Raw genomic sequence first — 14,169 nt, forward strand, 5'->3', positions numbered from 1 at the left:
TTTGTTTTGTGAGATTAAGAGTCACTTATGGTTTGACTCCCTCCCAATCCCATCTTGTTTCATTTATTCTTATCCTCCTTAATAGCTGATACGGTTGCCAGCTTCTGCACTCAGAATGTTTTCCTAATGACCCATTGTTCAAAGTAAGAAAGCGCAGAAAGATCACTGGCTTTTGAATGAAGTAAACAAAGGGTTGAAACAGATCTGTACCATTTACTAACCAAACAGGAGTATTTCATCTTGCTGATTCTATTTCCCTTCTTTCTGGATGCTAGGCTGGTATCCATGTAGCTTGTTTTCAGAGTCTCTGATCTTAATCACCATGATAGTCGCAGGCTTCTCCTTTTGCCCTGAAAGGACCCCATTATCTCACTTTCTTATCCTTTATATTGCTCATATGCCACCTCTTGGCCTAGGACGAGGTGCATTACCTACTCTCATGGTATTGGAGGCCATTTCTTTCTGTCTTTCTTTCTTTCTTTTTTTAAAGCTTTTTTTTTTTTTTTTTTTAAATTTTATTTATTTGACACAGAGAGAGAGATTACAAGTAGAGAGGCAAGCAAAGAGAGAGGCGGAAGCAGGCTCCCTGCCCAGCAGAGAGCCCTATTCAGGGCTCAATTCCAGGACACCAAGATCATGACCTGAGCCGAAGGCAGAGGCTTAACCCACTGAGCCACCCAGGCGCACCTGGAGGCCATTTCTTTTGTAATTTTTCTTCCACCTCCTGTGATTATTTTATTATCATCTTTCTCCCTGGTAGATTCTAGTCTTTGGGAAGGTAGAGCTTTGGGGTTCTGCTGAGTGCTATATCCTCAGTATTGAGCACAGTGCCTTTTGAGAGCAAGCTCTGAGCAATTGTGTTGAATGAACACATATACACATGTGAAATTATGAAACGGGGATTGTATTAGCAACTTAGAGGTCATTCCTCTGTGGTTCTCTTTTAAGTTCCTTTGTTCTCTATGTTTTTTCCTGGACCCAGGAGGTAACTGTTTCAAATCTGTGCTGCCTCATGCTCATAGTGAACCAGGTTTTAGTATCTCTATACCCACTCCAAGTCACTGCCTGGGCAGAGATAATCAACATGGCTAGTGTGGGGGGAAACCCAGCCTTAGGTGATGTTTAAGAGCTAAGAATCATTGTAATTTCAATTACAAGAGGGCCTGAAATTACCTTCTTCACATGTTCTCCCCATTTTCCAGGCCCCAACATTAGAGATGAAAGACAGAACCCTGCACTCCAGCCCCAGACACTTTCTTTTTTCTTTTGATGGAGAATGGGCATCCTGGCTGTACTTGTGCTAATGCTAAACTCGAGGTGGGGTGGCCTTAATTTTCTCGGCCTCCACAGCATGTTCTAAGATAACAATACGAGAGAGGACTCATTCTTTTCTTTCTTTTCTACTTTTATCTCCAACTGTATGACTTGAGGACAGAAACAGATTTCTTTATGTGACTTGGTTTAAACCAAACATGATTTCTAAGAGGCAAGGATCTATATATTCATAGTGAAAGAGGATTTAGTGGAAGGACAGAGATTAGGAAGAGGTAAGGCACAATTCTGGATGTAAAATGAAAGGAAATGTCCAAACCTCAGTAATCAAAATAAATAATATTTTAAAGTAATATTTGGGAAAAAAGTCAAAATTAAGCCCAAGAATCTATGATGAGCAAAATGTCAACACCATTTTTCCTTTTTTTTTTTTTTTTTAAGATTTTATTTATTTGCCAGAGAAGAGATACAGGGAGAGAGGACACAAGCAGGGGGAATGGGAGAGGGAGAAGTAGACTTGCTGCTGAGCAGGAACCTAATGTTGGGCTCCATCCCAGGACCCTTGGATCATGTCCTGAGCCTAAAGCAGACGCTGAATGACTGACCCACCTAGGCATCCCAGCATTTTTCCTTTTGCCTCAGGCTACAGTATTCCTCAGTATATCAAGCCTTTATTTATTTATTTATTTGGATTTTATTTATTTATTTGACAAAGAGACAGAGACAGTGAGAGAGGGAACACAAGCAAAGGGAGTACGAGAGGGAGAAGCAGCCTTCCCAGCAGAGCACAGAGCCTGACATGGGGCTCTATCTCAGGACCCTGGAATCATGACCTGAGCCAAAGGCAGCCACTTCATAACTGAGTCACCCAAGTATCCTGTCAAGCCTTTATTTAAATTTTTGATATTTTGTTTACTGTGGAATTTTTTGCTTTTTAAAATATTGTGTATCATATTATTTATCTTGGTTATGGCATTATTTGGATTTCCCTTAATCTGTATCCTTGAGGTAACTGCCTTATTATCTTCATTTTTGCTTAGACCTGGCTCTACTTAGTAGAAAGACAAGTTAAGAGACAGAATGGTCCCAGAACCATCCATGCAAGCGGGGAACTTTGGGACTATCGCAGAATCTCTGAGTTACCTTAATTTTCTCTCATCAGCATACACAGAGGTTTTTCACCTACAGATGCACCCTTAGCCAGAGTCTGGGTCAACTGACATCAATCTGGGGAGCCATAGGGTGATACCAGCAGAAGGACAGATCTAAAATAGCACCAGTAATAGCTGGAATTTGCCTATCATGCTTTTATGGCAGATACTTTTACATGGATAATAATGACAGTATTTGGAAAAAAAAAATCAAACTGATGCATTTTAGCTTCCTTATTTTCTCCAATCTTGAAGTTTTATTTTCCCAGACAGGGGGAGGCAGAGACTTGGCCCCTTTAGCAAAGCAATAAGCTTAAAAGCCAGCAGTAGAAGACCAGAATAAAGGTTTCCATATTAAGAATGTAGGAATAGTTACAGTTAACACAGCCCACATACCAACTACTATTCTAGGCACTCTGTGTATAAAACTCACATACACCTTTAAGAATCTTATGAGAAAAAGAATTTAATATTTCTGTTTTCACATAGGAAACTGAGGTGTAAGAGGTTAGTGACCTCCCCAAAGTCAAATGGTTGTTTAACACTCTACCCATTTAATCTCTATACTACTGAGCCTCTTTGTTACAGATACAAATACCAAGAAGGAAGAAACAAGCCCATTCTGGCTCCAGGATCAGTGCAAAGAGAAAGAGGGTAAAGGTCAGGCTGTGTCATCATATGCTACACTAACAATAAGTCTCAAATGTCTCCATTTAATTCTGAATCACAGACTGTCCCCTACAGTCTGGTGGCTCACCAGGTAGCTGCCTTTATGCAACACAGTGAACTGGGATGCTTCTTTCTCATGACTCCACCATTCTCAAGAGTTGTCCATGACCACTCATGGTAGAGGAGAAATAAATTGAAGAATCCTGCAGGGATGTTTCCCTGCCATAGTCTAGAAGTGGCTCGGGTCACTTTGCTCCTGTTTCATTGTCCAAAAATAATAACAAGTCCCTACCTAAATAAAAAGGGGTTCAGAATAATAGTCTCTCATATACCTAGAGAGGAGAATCTGATTACATATGGGAAAGCACTAGGTGAAAGGCAGGAACTGCAAGGTGCTTTGATTGCTCTACCCCCAGGGTCCAAATCCCTGAAAGGAGACTTGCTGTGTTGTACTATTTTTAGGTAAATACTTTGGGAAAAGAAAATGTTCCTGCCTCTTTGCTCCTTTGAGCCCTCTGAAGGAGGTTGCCTTGCAAACTGTCTTCTCTGCCTTCACTCCCCACGTTGGGTGGGAAGAGGGGCAGTCACACAGGGTACATGTGTTGCTGAGAGGTAGCTGGGCTAAGGAGGGCCTGAGTTTAGCTTTCCAGATTCTTATGTGGTATGAGAGGATCAAGAAGTTCCTACGGGCCCAGAATAAGATGGATAATAGTCTCTGAGAGTTCTGGCTAGTGAAATTTCCAGAGAGACTCCTCAACAGGAACAGAGTAAACCTCCAAACAAAGCCTACAGAAAGGACTTCTCTGGACCAGAGGATAGATGAAAGTCACAACAATGTCTTAGGGCTCCAACTTTCACTGAAATCAATGTGAGCGCCAAGGAGTCTTAGAGCATAAATGAGATCCACTGTGGTAGGGTAAAGAAGATTACATGTTTGACAGCAGTTGACGTCAGGGGCCCCCCCAACCAGATGTCCCCACCTACTCCACATACACAAGGGTGCTTTTGCCAAGAAAATAAAACAAAACAAGAAATAGATTAGTTAGATGATCCATAACAGTCATTATTTTTACCCAAATAAGACTAGGCATTACTAGGAAGAATCATGTGATAGGCAGAATAATAGCTCCCACAAAGATGGCCATTTCCTAATACCCAGAACTAATGAATATATCACCTTACACGGCAAGGAAGTCTTCACCATATGTGATTAAAGGCACAGACTTTAAGATTGGGCCATTAACCTGGATTGTCTGAGTGGGCCCGATCTAATCATGATTCCTTAAAGGGAGAGAAACTTAGACTGGTCAGAAAAAGAGATTGATGATGGAGTCAGAGAGGCATGGTGTGAAATAGATGGTATGATTTGAAACTTGTGGGAAGAGGTCTCACATCAAGCCATGCAGAGCCCTCTAGAAGGTAGAAATGTCCCTCAGTGGATGGCTAGCAAGAAAATGGGGATCTTAGCCTAAACAACAACAGCAAGAAAATGAATTCTGCCAATCACCACTGTGAGCAGGAAACAGATGTTCCCCTAGAGCCACCAGAAATGAATGCAGCCCTGCCATATCCTTGACTTTAGTCCAGTGAGACCTGCACTGGATGTCTTAACCCTAGGGATTGCAAGATAGCAAATCAAGCTTGTTACAAGTCATTAAGTCTATGGTAACTTACTATGGTAGCAACAGAAAACTACTATAAGCTCTCTCAATTAATGTGAACAAAGAGTGTTTTGTTGTTGTTGTCATTTTCCCTACTACCTTGTGTTTGAAGGCTGGGGAAGAAGCCCAGACTGTGTTTTTCTCATTTCTATTTGCTCTCCATATCTGAACTGTAATAGGAACCAGTTTTGTGAACCTGCCACGTAAACCTTGTGTTACTCTTTTCTCAAAATAACCCCACAAAGCATGTACTATTGTGATTCTTATTTTCAGATGTGAAATTGTCAGTTAGTGAGGGCAGGCAAGATATCCGGGATCACCCTATTGGTAAGGGACTGAACTGGGGTTCAACTGGGTTCATCCAAAAGTAATGCTGAATGAGTCCATGTTGTTTCAGTGTCTCCTGTCTCTACATAGAGGTTTGTCTCTCTCAAGCACTTCTTCCCCAGCCACTGTTTCTAAAATGCAAATCTGATTTTTTTTCTCTTTGCTATATGAAATTATACGCTGCTGATCTTGACCCTGCAAATCTCTCCAGCCTCACCTCCCAACCCCCTTTCTGGCACTATCCAGTTATACTGACTACTTTCAGTTACCACACAGAGTGAACTCATCGGGCCTCAGGGCTTTTGTTTAAGCTGCCTCTTTGGAGCTAGTCTCAAGGTCCCTTGAACATATATTCACATCAGGCCACAGCCATTTTCCCATGAGACCTAGATCTTTGCCATTTCCCTTGTAGGTGTCTGCTTTGGCTCCCATCTATATCCAAATATCATTACCTGGCTGAGTTCCATCTTGGACCAAGTTCACTTTTGACATTCCCCTGATTTGATGGCTAAGTTTGATCAAGACTCTTTCACTATCCTCAGCAATGGACTGCATCTGAACCAGACTCACCAAACCATCTAGAACTCGTATCTCCACAGTTGTCTCTTTTAAGCCTTATTGATTTCAAAGAACTTGATGCCACATTTCACCTACTTCATGGACCTTCTGGTGCTAACATAAGCAATGGAACTACATCAGAAAGTCAACAGTTTTTTGACTACGAGGTAGAATTTATCTCATAAGACAAGACACACATGAAAATACAATAATTATCAATCACCTTGTAGAGTTCAAGAAGGAGCTTACCATAAGCTTACCACGTCACAGATGTGAGTTATAAATGCAGAAATTACTCAACTCATCTTTTTGTTCTCTGTTGGAAGCCTGACTTGTAGAGTCTACCAGTAACCCAGACCATATAGGAAGTCTATCTCTGCCACCTCTACCACCTCTACCTCACACTCCCTTTCAGAAGAACTTTTCTCTATTAACTTGTCATGATCTACTCTCTCTCTATGGCAATGTAGTGTTCTTAAATCTTTTCAAGGAAACATTTTGTTCTTCACTAAGACAGCGGCATCTTGAAGCCCCTTCTTTTGGGAATCCCTGTGGCACTTCCTGCCTAATGTGATTTTAATTCCTCCTGTCCTTACATCTCCTACCTCCAGCTGTTCCTCAGAAAGCTACTTCTTCTGAAACTCCTGAAGTTCAAGAGTTACCGGCACAGTCTTGCTGATTCTCACATGTAAACTGTCTTCAGAATCCTCTTGAAGGCTTGTTAAAACACCAATTCCTGGAGTTCGCCCTGGAGTTTCCAATTCAACAAGTCTGCAGTGGAGGCCCAAAATTTGCATTTCTAACAATTCCCAGGTGATTCTTATTCTAGAGACCATATTTTGAGAACCACTGCTCTATAGAAACACTTAATTATATAGAATAGCTTTTTCTTCAAGGGGATTTCAGTTTCCCTAGTTGATAAGACCAATACATATAATAAGAAAAAGTAAAAGAAAAAAAAATAAAAACACAGCTGTCTGATTATCAGGGCAAATAATCTGAGATCTACTTGGATATCAACACCCTAATAGTGTATTGAATCCCTGTTATATTTTTCATCTAAAAGATAAGACAGAAATTATACTATATAGTACCAATATGGTCAACAAGGTGTCCTGTTGGGTGTGGAGGTATTAGAACTTAACACAGAACTTAGAACTAGAACTAGAACATAACATGGGACTGACTGTCACCTAGACTGATTTATTCACTTTTAGCATATTTTATTAGTTAAGATGTCAGTTTCAATGACTTTAAAGTATTTCTAACTGTCCCAGTGACGTGGGCACCAGCTGTCCAGGCTGAAATATTGGCTCTGTGGTACAATGAACTTACCCGAGGCTTCCCTATTGTGAAAAAGGAGCAAGCTTCAGCTTTTGCACAAAGTGCAGAAAAGGACAGACTTTTCAAAGTCAAAAGTGCAGACACTTTTTCTCTTTAGGTTGCAATCTTCAATTTGTTTATACAACCATTAGCCAGAACCTACTCAAAGAATCAGGTGAGCTGCAAGGGAGACCAAGATATGTAATCTTTCCACCTAGTTAAAACTTCTGTATTTTAGGGGCACCTGGGTGGCTCAGTGGGTTAAGCCTCTGCCTTCGGCTTAAGTCATGATCTCAGGGTCCTGGGATCCAGCCCCACATCGGGTTCTCTGCTCAGCAGAGAGCCTGCCCCCACCCCACTCTCTGCCTACTTGTGATCTCTCTCTCTCTGTCAAATAAATAAATAAAATTAAAAAAAAAAAACAAACAAACTTCTGTGTTTTTTAGGTGAGCACAGGTATTGGGGGTGAACAATCTTGGCAACATGCATTGTAATGCACTGTGATTCTGATGTTCCTGGTAGGATTTGGATAGTAAGAGATTATGGGAAAATTATTTCTGGTCGCACTAAAGAATTAATATGTGAGAAAAATTATATTTATAGGAAGAGAGCTAGCATTTATTTTACACTGCAACTCATCAGACACTTTGCATTCCATTTCTCATTTAACCCTTCCTGGGACTCCACAGGTAACCTCGTTTATTTGTTATTTTACAGATAAAGGAAGCGAGGCTCACTGAGAGTCATGGTTAGGATTGGGAGAGCCTATGGTGAAGGTCTGTCTACCTCCTTAGATCTGATAGGTTGTACAGCCTCAGTGAAGTTACAAGCCTGTCTCACTGAGTGCACCTGTACCAGAAAACACATCAGAGCTGGTTGGGAGGGATGGGATAATAGGTCTCAAATGCTAGGATAAATGATGTTCACCTGAAGTTTGGAAAATCAACATTTTGTGTTAGGTTCTTAGCAGGACACATCTGTCTGTGTCAGGAGGATAAGCTGCTGGAGCTATGTCGGTCAGCCTGCAGGGGCAGGATTTAGAATGGCAGAGAGTAGTCTGACGTCTTTGGCAAGGGACCTAAGCAAGCTGGTAAGAACTCACCTTGAATGTTGGCCTTGGCTTTAATCAGAATTAGATAATTTGACTGTGGCTCAGGGAGAATGAGGCTCAGCATACCCATTCTAAAGTATCTGCCCAGCAGATTAAGGTTCTCAAGGACAGAACATGGTGTAGGTATAGAAGCACACTCAGCTTCATTTGCTTAAGTACTGAGGTCCTAGACTGATGTTAAGGGTATATAGAACACCATCTATATAGAAGGTGCTATTTTAGATTCTGAAAATTAAAACAAGAGACATAATTATGACCTTCAAATGACTAGCATGGGAGACTAATAAATAAAAAGACAGTTCCAATACACTCAGATATGCTACAGCAGAGGAAAGCCCAGAACTCTACTGAAACAGACCACAGTATATTTTCTCCTTCCCTGGTTCTAACAAATAGGCGGGGTTGAACGGTTGCTTGGACCGATTCAAACCCCCAGCTTACCATGTGAAGACACAACCACTAGGTCCCTCATGCCTGAAAATGGGATGATTCCCACACATGAGCTATGGTGTGCATGCACTGACATGCACAAAGTAATTGTCCTTTATAATTGAAAATGTGGCCACTGACAGTTTTATGTCGATGACAGTCAACCACTGTCAACAGGATTTTATGGTGAATTTACAGTAGCAGTCTCTGAGTCCTGGCTTAATAGGCCTTCTGCCTCTGTGATAAGCATCCATTAGGAAAAGGAGGGAGAAGAACTTCTAAACACAGCCAGATGCTCCAGCTCAGCTGCTGTGGGCTCTGAGCTATTAAATACATTCCTGGCTCAGGAGTCACATTACAGATGATATTTCTTTGCAGAGCAGCCATAATCTCACCTTCCTGTCATCTGGCCCAGATACTGCCGCTGTAAATCATGATATCACCAGCAGACCACTCCCCTCTCACCACAGATCTTTGGTGGAAGAGTCTTCAGTAATGCTTGATGCTTGACAAAATATTGGAAAATAAACTTGCAGCTCTGAACCTATGGTCTGAGAAGTTTAAAAATCATGGCTGTCATACTTCCAGCCACTTTGAGTAAGTTAATGAGCAAAACATGGAAATTGACTCATTGGTAAGGGTCGTAATTGCCACAAACAGCTTGTGGCAGCAAGACTTCACAGTAAACATAACATCAACATGTGCATTTAATTAAAATGTCTATTTTTGCAGGTAGTTAAAATGCCAGACACTATGCTAAGACTCATTTATTCTATTTAATCCTTAGGGAGACATATTGCTATTCCCATTTAACGGCTAGGGAAACAAATTTAGAGGTATTGAACTCTATTGCCCAGAAAAAAAGTGCAGAGAGAGGTTTTGAACCTAAGTCTGTCTGATGACAGCATCTGGATTCTTCACATACTGTTACTTGTTCTTCTTTAATCCCCAACAAGGGGTTCGTTTTTGTTCTTTTGTTTGTTTTTAGTTCCTAAATCTTTTATTTCGTAACTTCTCAAGTTCTGTTGTCCTGAAGATAGTTGTAATCACATGTAGCTCCTGAGAACCACTGTCCAAACCATCTCTCTGAAGGGAAGGTTAAGAATCCTTCTCTTCCATCTCTTCCTTTAGGGGAGAAAGATGCTCTTTGGATACGGAGCACACAGCATTCCCTGAAAAACCCCTGTTAAATGCCACAGTCAAAAAACAGTTTCAGTAAATAAAAACCTCGCCACATTTGCCATATGGCCAGGAGAGAGAAAGAAATGGTATATGAATGAACGCAATAGATGATCAAGTCCGGGAGCCTGAATGGCTCATCAGTTGAGCATCTGACCTTTGAATTTGGCTCAGATCCATGATCTCAGGGTTATGAGATCAAGCCCCATATCGGCTTCATGCTGAGTGTGAAGTCTGCTTGCGTTTCTCTCTCTCCCTCTCCCCCAACCCTACTCTAAAAAGTAAATAAATAGATGTCTACAATACCTTCTCTGAAAGCAGAGGAGCTAAGTATGCATTAGGATTCCTGGATTTTGTGACTTCCAACATTGTGCAGCTCAGCCAGCAGGGGCTGGGGCCATAGCACATAAACACATTAATATCACATAAACACATTAATATTTTTGCTGTAAAAAAAGCCATGGAAATTCACACTTCATGTGATACCTGAAGGCGATACACTAACTCCCTTTTAGGGTCAGGTCAGGTCAGGTCAGGGAAGTTAAAAATTAAATTAAGAGAAGTATGCTTTTCTTTCAAAGCTTCTATTCTTACCCGAAGACATCATCTTGTTTGGTTCTCAAAAACATTCTCTAGAAGAGAGGAAATCATTTTGTCTAGTGACTTCCTGATGTCCTTTGGTATCAAAAGGTAAAATCCCTTGCCTACCACCTCATATTTCTAATTTACATTAGGAGGAGGCCTGGAATTCAGATGTTGTGACTGTTCTACAGAGCATTTCTGTGCTGCCCTGGACAAAGCCTAAAGTGCCACACAGACTTGAATTCAAATACAGGGCCTTCCTCTTCCCTCCCAGAAGACCTCGAGCCACACAGTCTGGTTTCCACCCCCAGCTCCCACATCTCAAAACACACAGATACTCAAACTGGGAGATGGGGGTAAAGCGAGGCTCTGTGGGTGGGGCTTGCTTTTAGGTACCGTGGCTCATTCCCACCTCCCCTCTCTGTTAACACCACCCTGCTTCCCTGGTCTGTGAAGTCTCTGACAAGTGCCTAAGCACCAAATTCTGCCATGCCTCTGGAGAGATGTTTCATTCTCCTTCTCCTTGTTCTCTTTCCTTGGGTCCTGAAAGTGGAAAGATTCAGAGAAAAGCATGGACACATTTATCCATGAGGAGCCCAGGGTTCATGCTTGGTCCTTGTCGCTGTCCAGAATGTGACCTTCCTTTCCTATGTCAAAACACTAGTGGCCATGGCAGTCATCTGCTTTACTGCATGCAGTTGGAATGTACCCTCCTGACCTTTCAAGAAAGCAGCATGTATACAGCAAGTGTTCAAACATGAACAGTGCCATGGAAGTACGGCATGTCATCTATGGCATGTCATCTTCTTGCTCAAAAAACAGTGATTTGTCTTTTATGTGTAAACTCTTGAGGTAAGGCCTATAAAATTACTATAACGAGATTTATTTATGTGTTGTAGAGACAACAGAATGACAGAAAATCTTAAAGATTAAAGAAAAGAAGTGAGATTAGAATATATGAAAAATCTCACTTGTTTCTTTTTGATATCTCCTTTCTCCCTTTTCCTATGCATACTTTCAAACATTACTTTTTAATCAGAGAGGATATATAATGCTGTGATTTTTAACACGTTTTTAAAAAGCATTTTCCATGTGTTCTGTGGTGTATTTTCAATGAATGCAACACAGTTGTTAGGAGTGTACTTTCTGAAGGCAGACTATTACAGACTGAAGGTTTATTTCCCCCAAATTCATACACTGAAGACCTAACCCCTCATGTAACAAAGACTATGAGAGGTAGCTCTGAATGAGGTCATGAGGGTCAAGCCCCCCAAAGGGGAAAAGACCAAAGCTGTCTCCCTTTATCTGGCCTACGAGCATACCACAAGAAACCGGCCACGTACAAGTCAGGAAGAGGCTCACACAAGGAGCAGAACTGGCTGGCTCCTTGACCTTGGACTTCCAGCCTCCAGAACTCTGAGAAATAAAAGTCTGTTTACATCTTGCAGTCTGTGGTGTTTTGTTCTAGTCGTCTGAGCTGGCTAACACCCAAGCTGCCCTGAAAGACCACCTCTTGACTGGGGAAACTCAGGTACATAACTGTTGTGTGTTTTGACTTCCTCAATGATAAAATGGGGAGGGTAGATAGCAGCTATCTTACAGAGCTGTTGTGAAGATACAATGAGAAATTCCACACAAAGTACTAAGAGACTGCCTGACACACAGTAGGGTTTCTATAAATATTAACTGTAAGTGTCCAGTTTTTCCATCTGCTAACCTGAACAATCGTACCTGCCTCACAAGCTTTATGTAAGGACAGAGGCCAAATGTCTGAGAGCCGAGTTCAGTGCCTGATAGAAAGCAGATTTGAAATTATGAAAAACAAAAAATCTTAAAAAAATAACAATACTTGAAAACTATTCAAACTGAGACAGTTATTTGAAAATGCCTTAGAAATGTTCCGGATAACACAGACATTTCACATCAGAAACTGAAGATCAAACTAATAATCTTAGATCGCTTTGGCCCTGGGCATTGTTCTACTTCTCTAGACAATTTCTCCAGAGAAGTCTTTTAGACCATGTGTTGAGAAGGGTGTTGTTCAGGTTTTTGCAAGTTACCTAACAACCTAGCCGCTTCAGCTACCTTCCCCATATGCCCTTTGATTCCATACGTTGGGAATATGGGAAGAGCATAACAGAAATGGCTGGCTTCAGTGACATCCTGAGCTGCGGCTCAGAAATTCAGCTTCAGAGGTGACTCAGTGGGTGGGGCTGAAGTCATAGGGTGGTAATTTTACCCACTCAGCACTGGCTGAGACTTGCAGTGTGCCCTTAGACTCTCTGTGTGGCTCACAGCATAGGGTACTCATAGTAGTGAGACCCCTGACATGAGACTTTGGGAGCCAGGAGCAAATAAGCTGGAAACCAGACTAAAGCTGGATTACATTTTATGACTCAACCACGGAAGTTACACAGCACCACGTCTGCCGCATTCGGTTGGCTTCAAGTTAGTCATTAAAGTTGTCCCAGATGAAAAGGGAAGAATATGTAGTCCTCTCTTAACAAGAGGAATATCAACAGCATGTTTAGAACTGCCACAGAAGCTTCAGCTCTGAGTATTTCAGGGAACTGTTTGTTGAACCAATGAAATTAGAGGTCTTCTCTTGCCTAAGGTTTCACTTGGCTTATAAACAGTTTCTGAAGGTGAAGGACCTTGGCTTTGGCTTCATCACATCTGTGTTCCCTATTCTACTCTGGCCAAGGTCCTTGATAATAACTGAACATTTTCTGATTTACACTGAGTACAGCTCTCTTTATTATTTCCTAACTGTATTTCAGGTTTTCATTACTATAATGTCAACTACACATATTATATTAAAATGATCCATTTGTACTGAATTTAACATATCTTTGTTGTTGTCCCATAAATACCATGCAATATTACTTTTACAACTTGGTAATTTTTCCCTATGTAAACATTCATATTTAACCACAGCAACAACAATAATGATAATAATAATACATCTTGATCAAACAGTATGTCCTTATTTGGTCTTAGGAAAACATGGCCCCAGTTAGATTCACAAATAAATAGTTTTCCATAATTTAATGACTCTTTTTTCTCAAGAAATATGAAAATAAATCTCGAGTCAGTAAATTACAATGGCAACTCTAATAAGCATTTAATGAATACCAACTGTGTCCTAAACATTGAGCTAAGGGTTTTACATATACTAGCTTGGGTAGTGTGGCATAAATGGATACAGTCTCTGGGTGCCTGGGTGGTTCAGTTGGTTAAGCAACAGCCTTCTGCTCAGGTCATGATCCCGGAGTCTCAGGATCGAGTCCCACATCAGGCTCCCTGCTCAGGGGGAGTTGGCTTCTCCCTCTGACCCTCCCCCCTCTCATGCTCTCTCTCTTTCTCTCTCTCTCAAACTAATAAATAAAATATTAAAAAAAATAAATGGATACAGTCTCTGGAAGAAGATAAAACTTGTTTAGCATTGGGCTCTGTCCTTTATTAACTATATAATCAAGGGCAGGTAACCTCGTTGTTAGCAGTAAAAGAGGAAATGATTATGACGGTTGATTATATGCATAAATATACATATAGCACTAAGCATGAGACTGGACATCCAGCAAGTATCCTGGGAATCAGATATTCTATTCCTTATAAAAATCTTATTTTGTAAAGCTCACATTTACTGAGTGCTTATTAAGTGCTAGGCTCATTACAAGAGTATTACATTTACTATGTCATTAATCTATATCAAAACGTATGTGATGAGCACTGTTGTCATCTCCATTTTATAGATGTTAAGACTGAGACTCAAAGAGACTAGCCTATTCAAGATCACAATCGTGGCAAAGCTATGTGGCTGAGTCATAGGATCAAAATTCAAAGACTGCCTCTATTTCCAAATGGAATGGGTGCTCAGAATCCTTTGAAATGGGTTGGATGCACT

This window comes from Mustela lutreola, chromosome 1, assembly GCF_030435805.1.
Source record: "Mustela lutreola isolate mMusLut2 chromosome 1, mMusLut2.pri, whole genome shotgun sequence".
NCBI lineage: Eukaryota > Metazoa > Chordata > Mammalia > Carnivora > Mustelidae > Mustela > Mustela lutreola.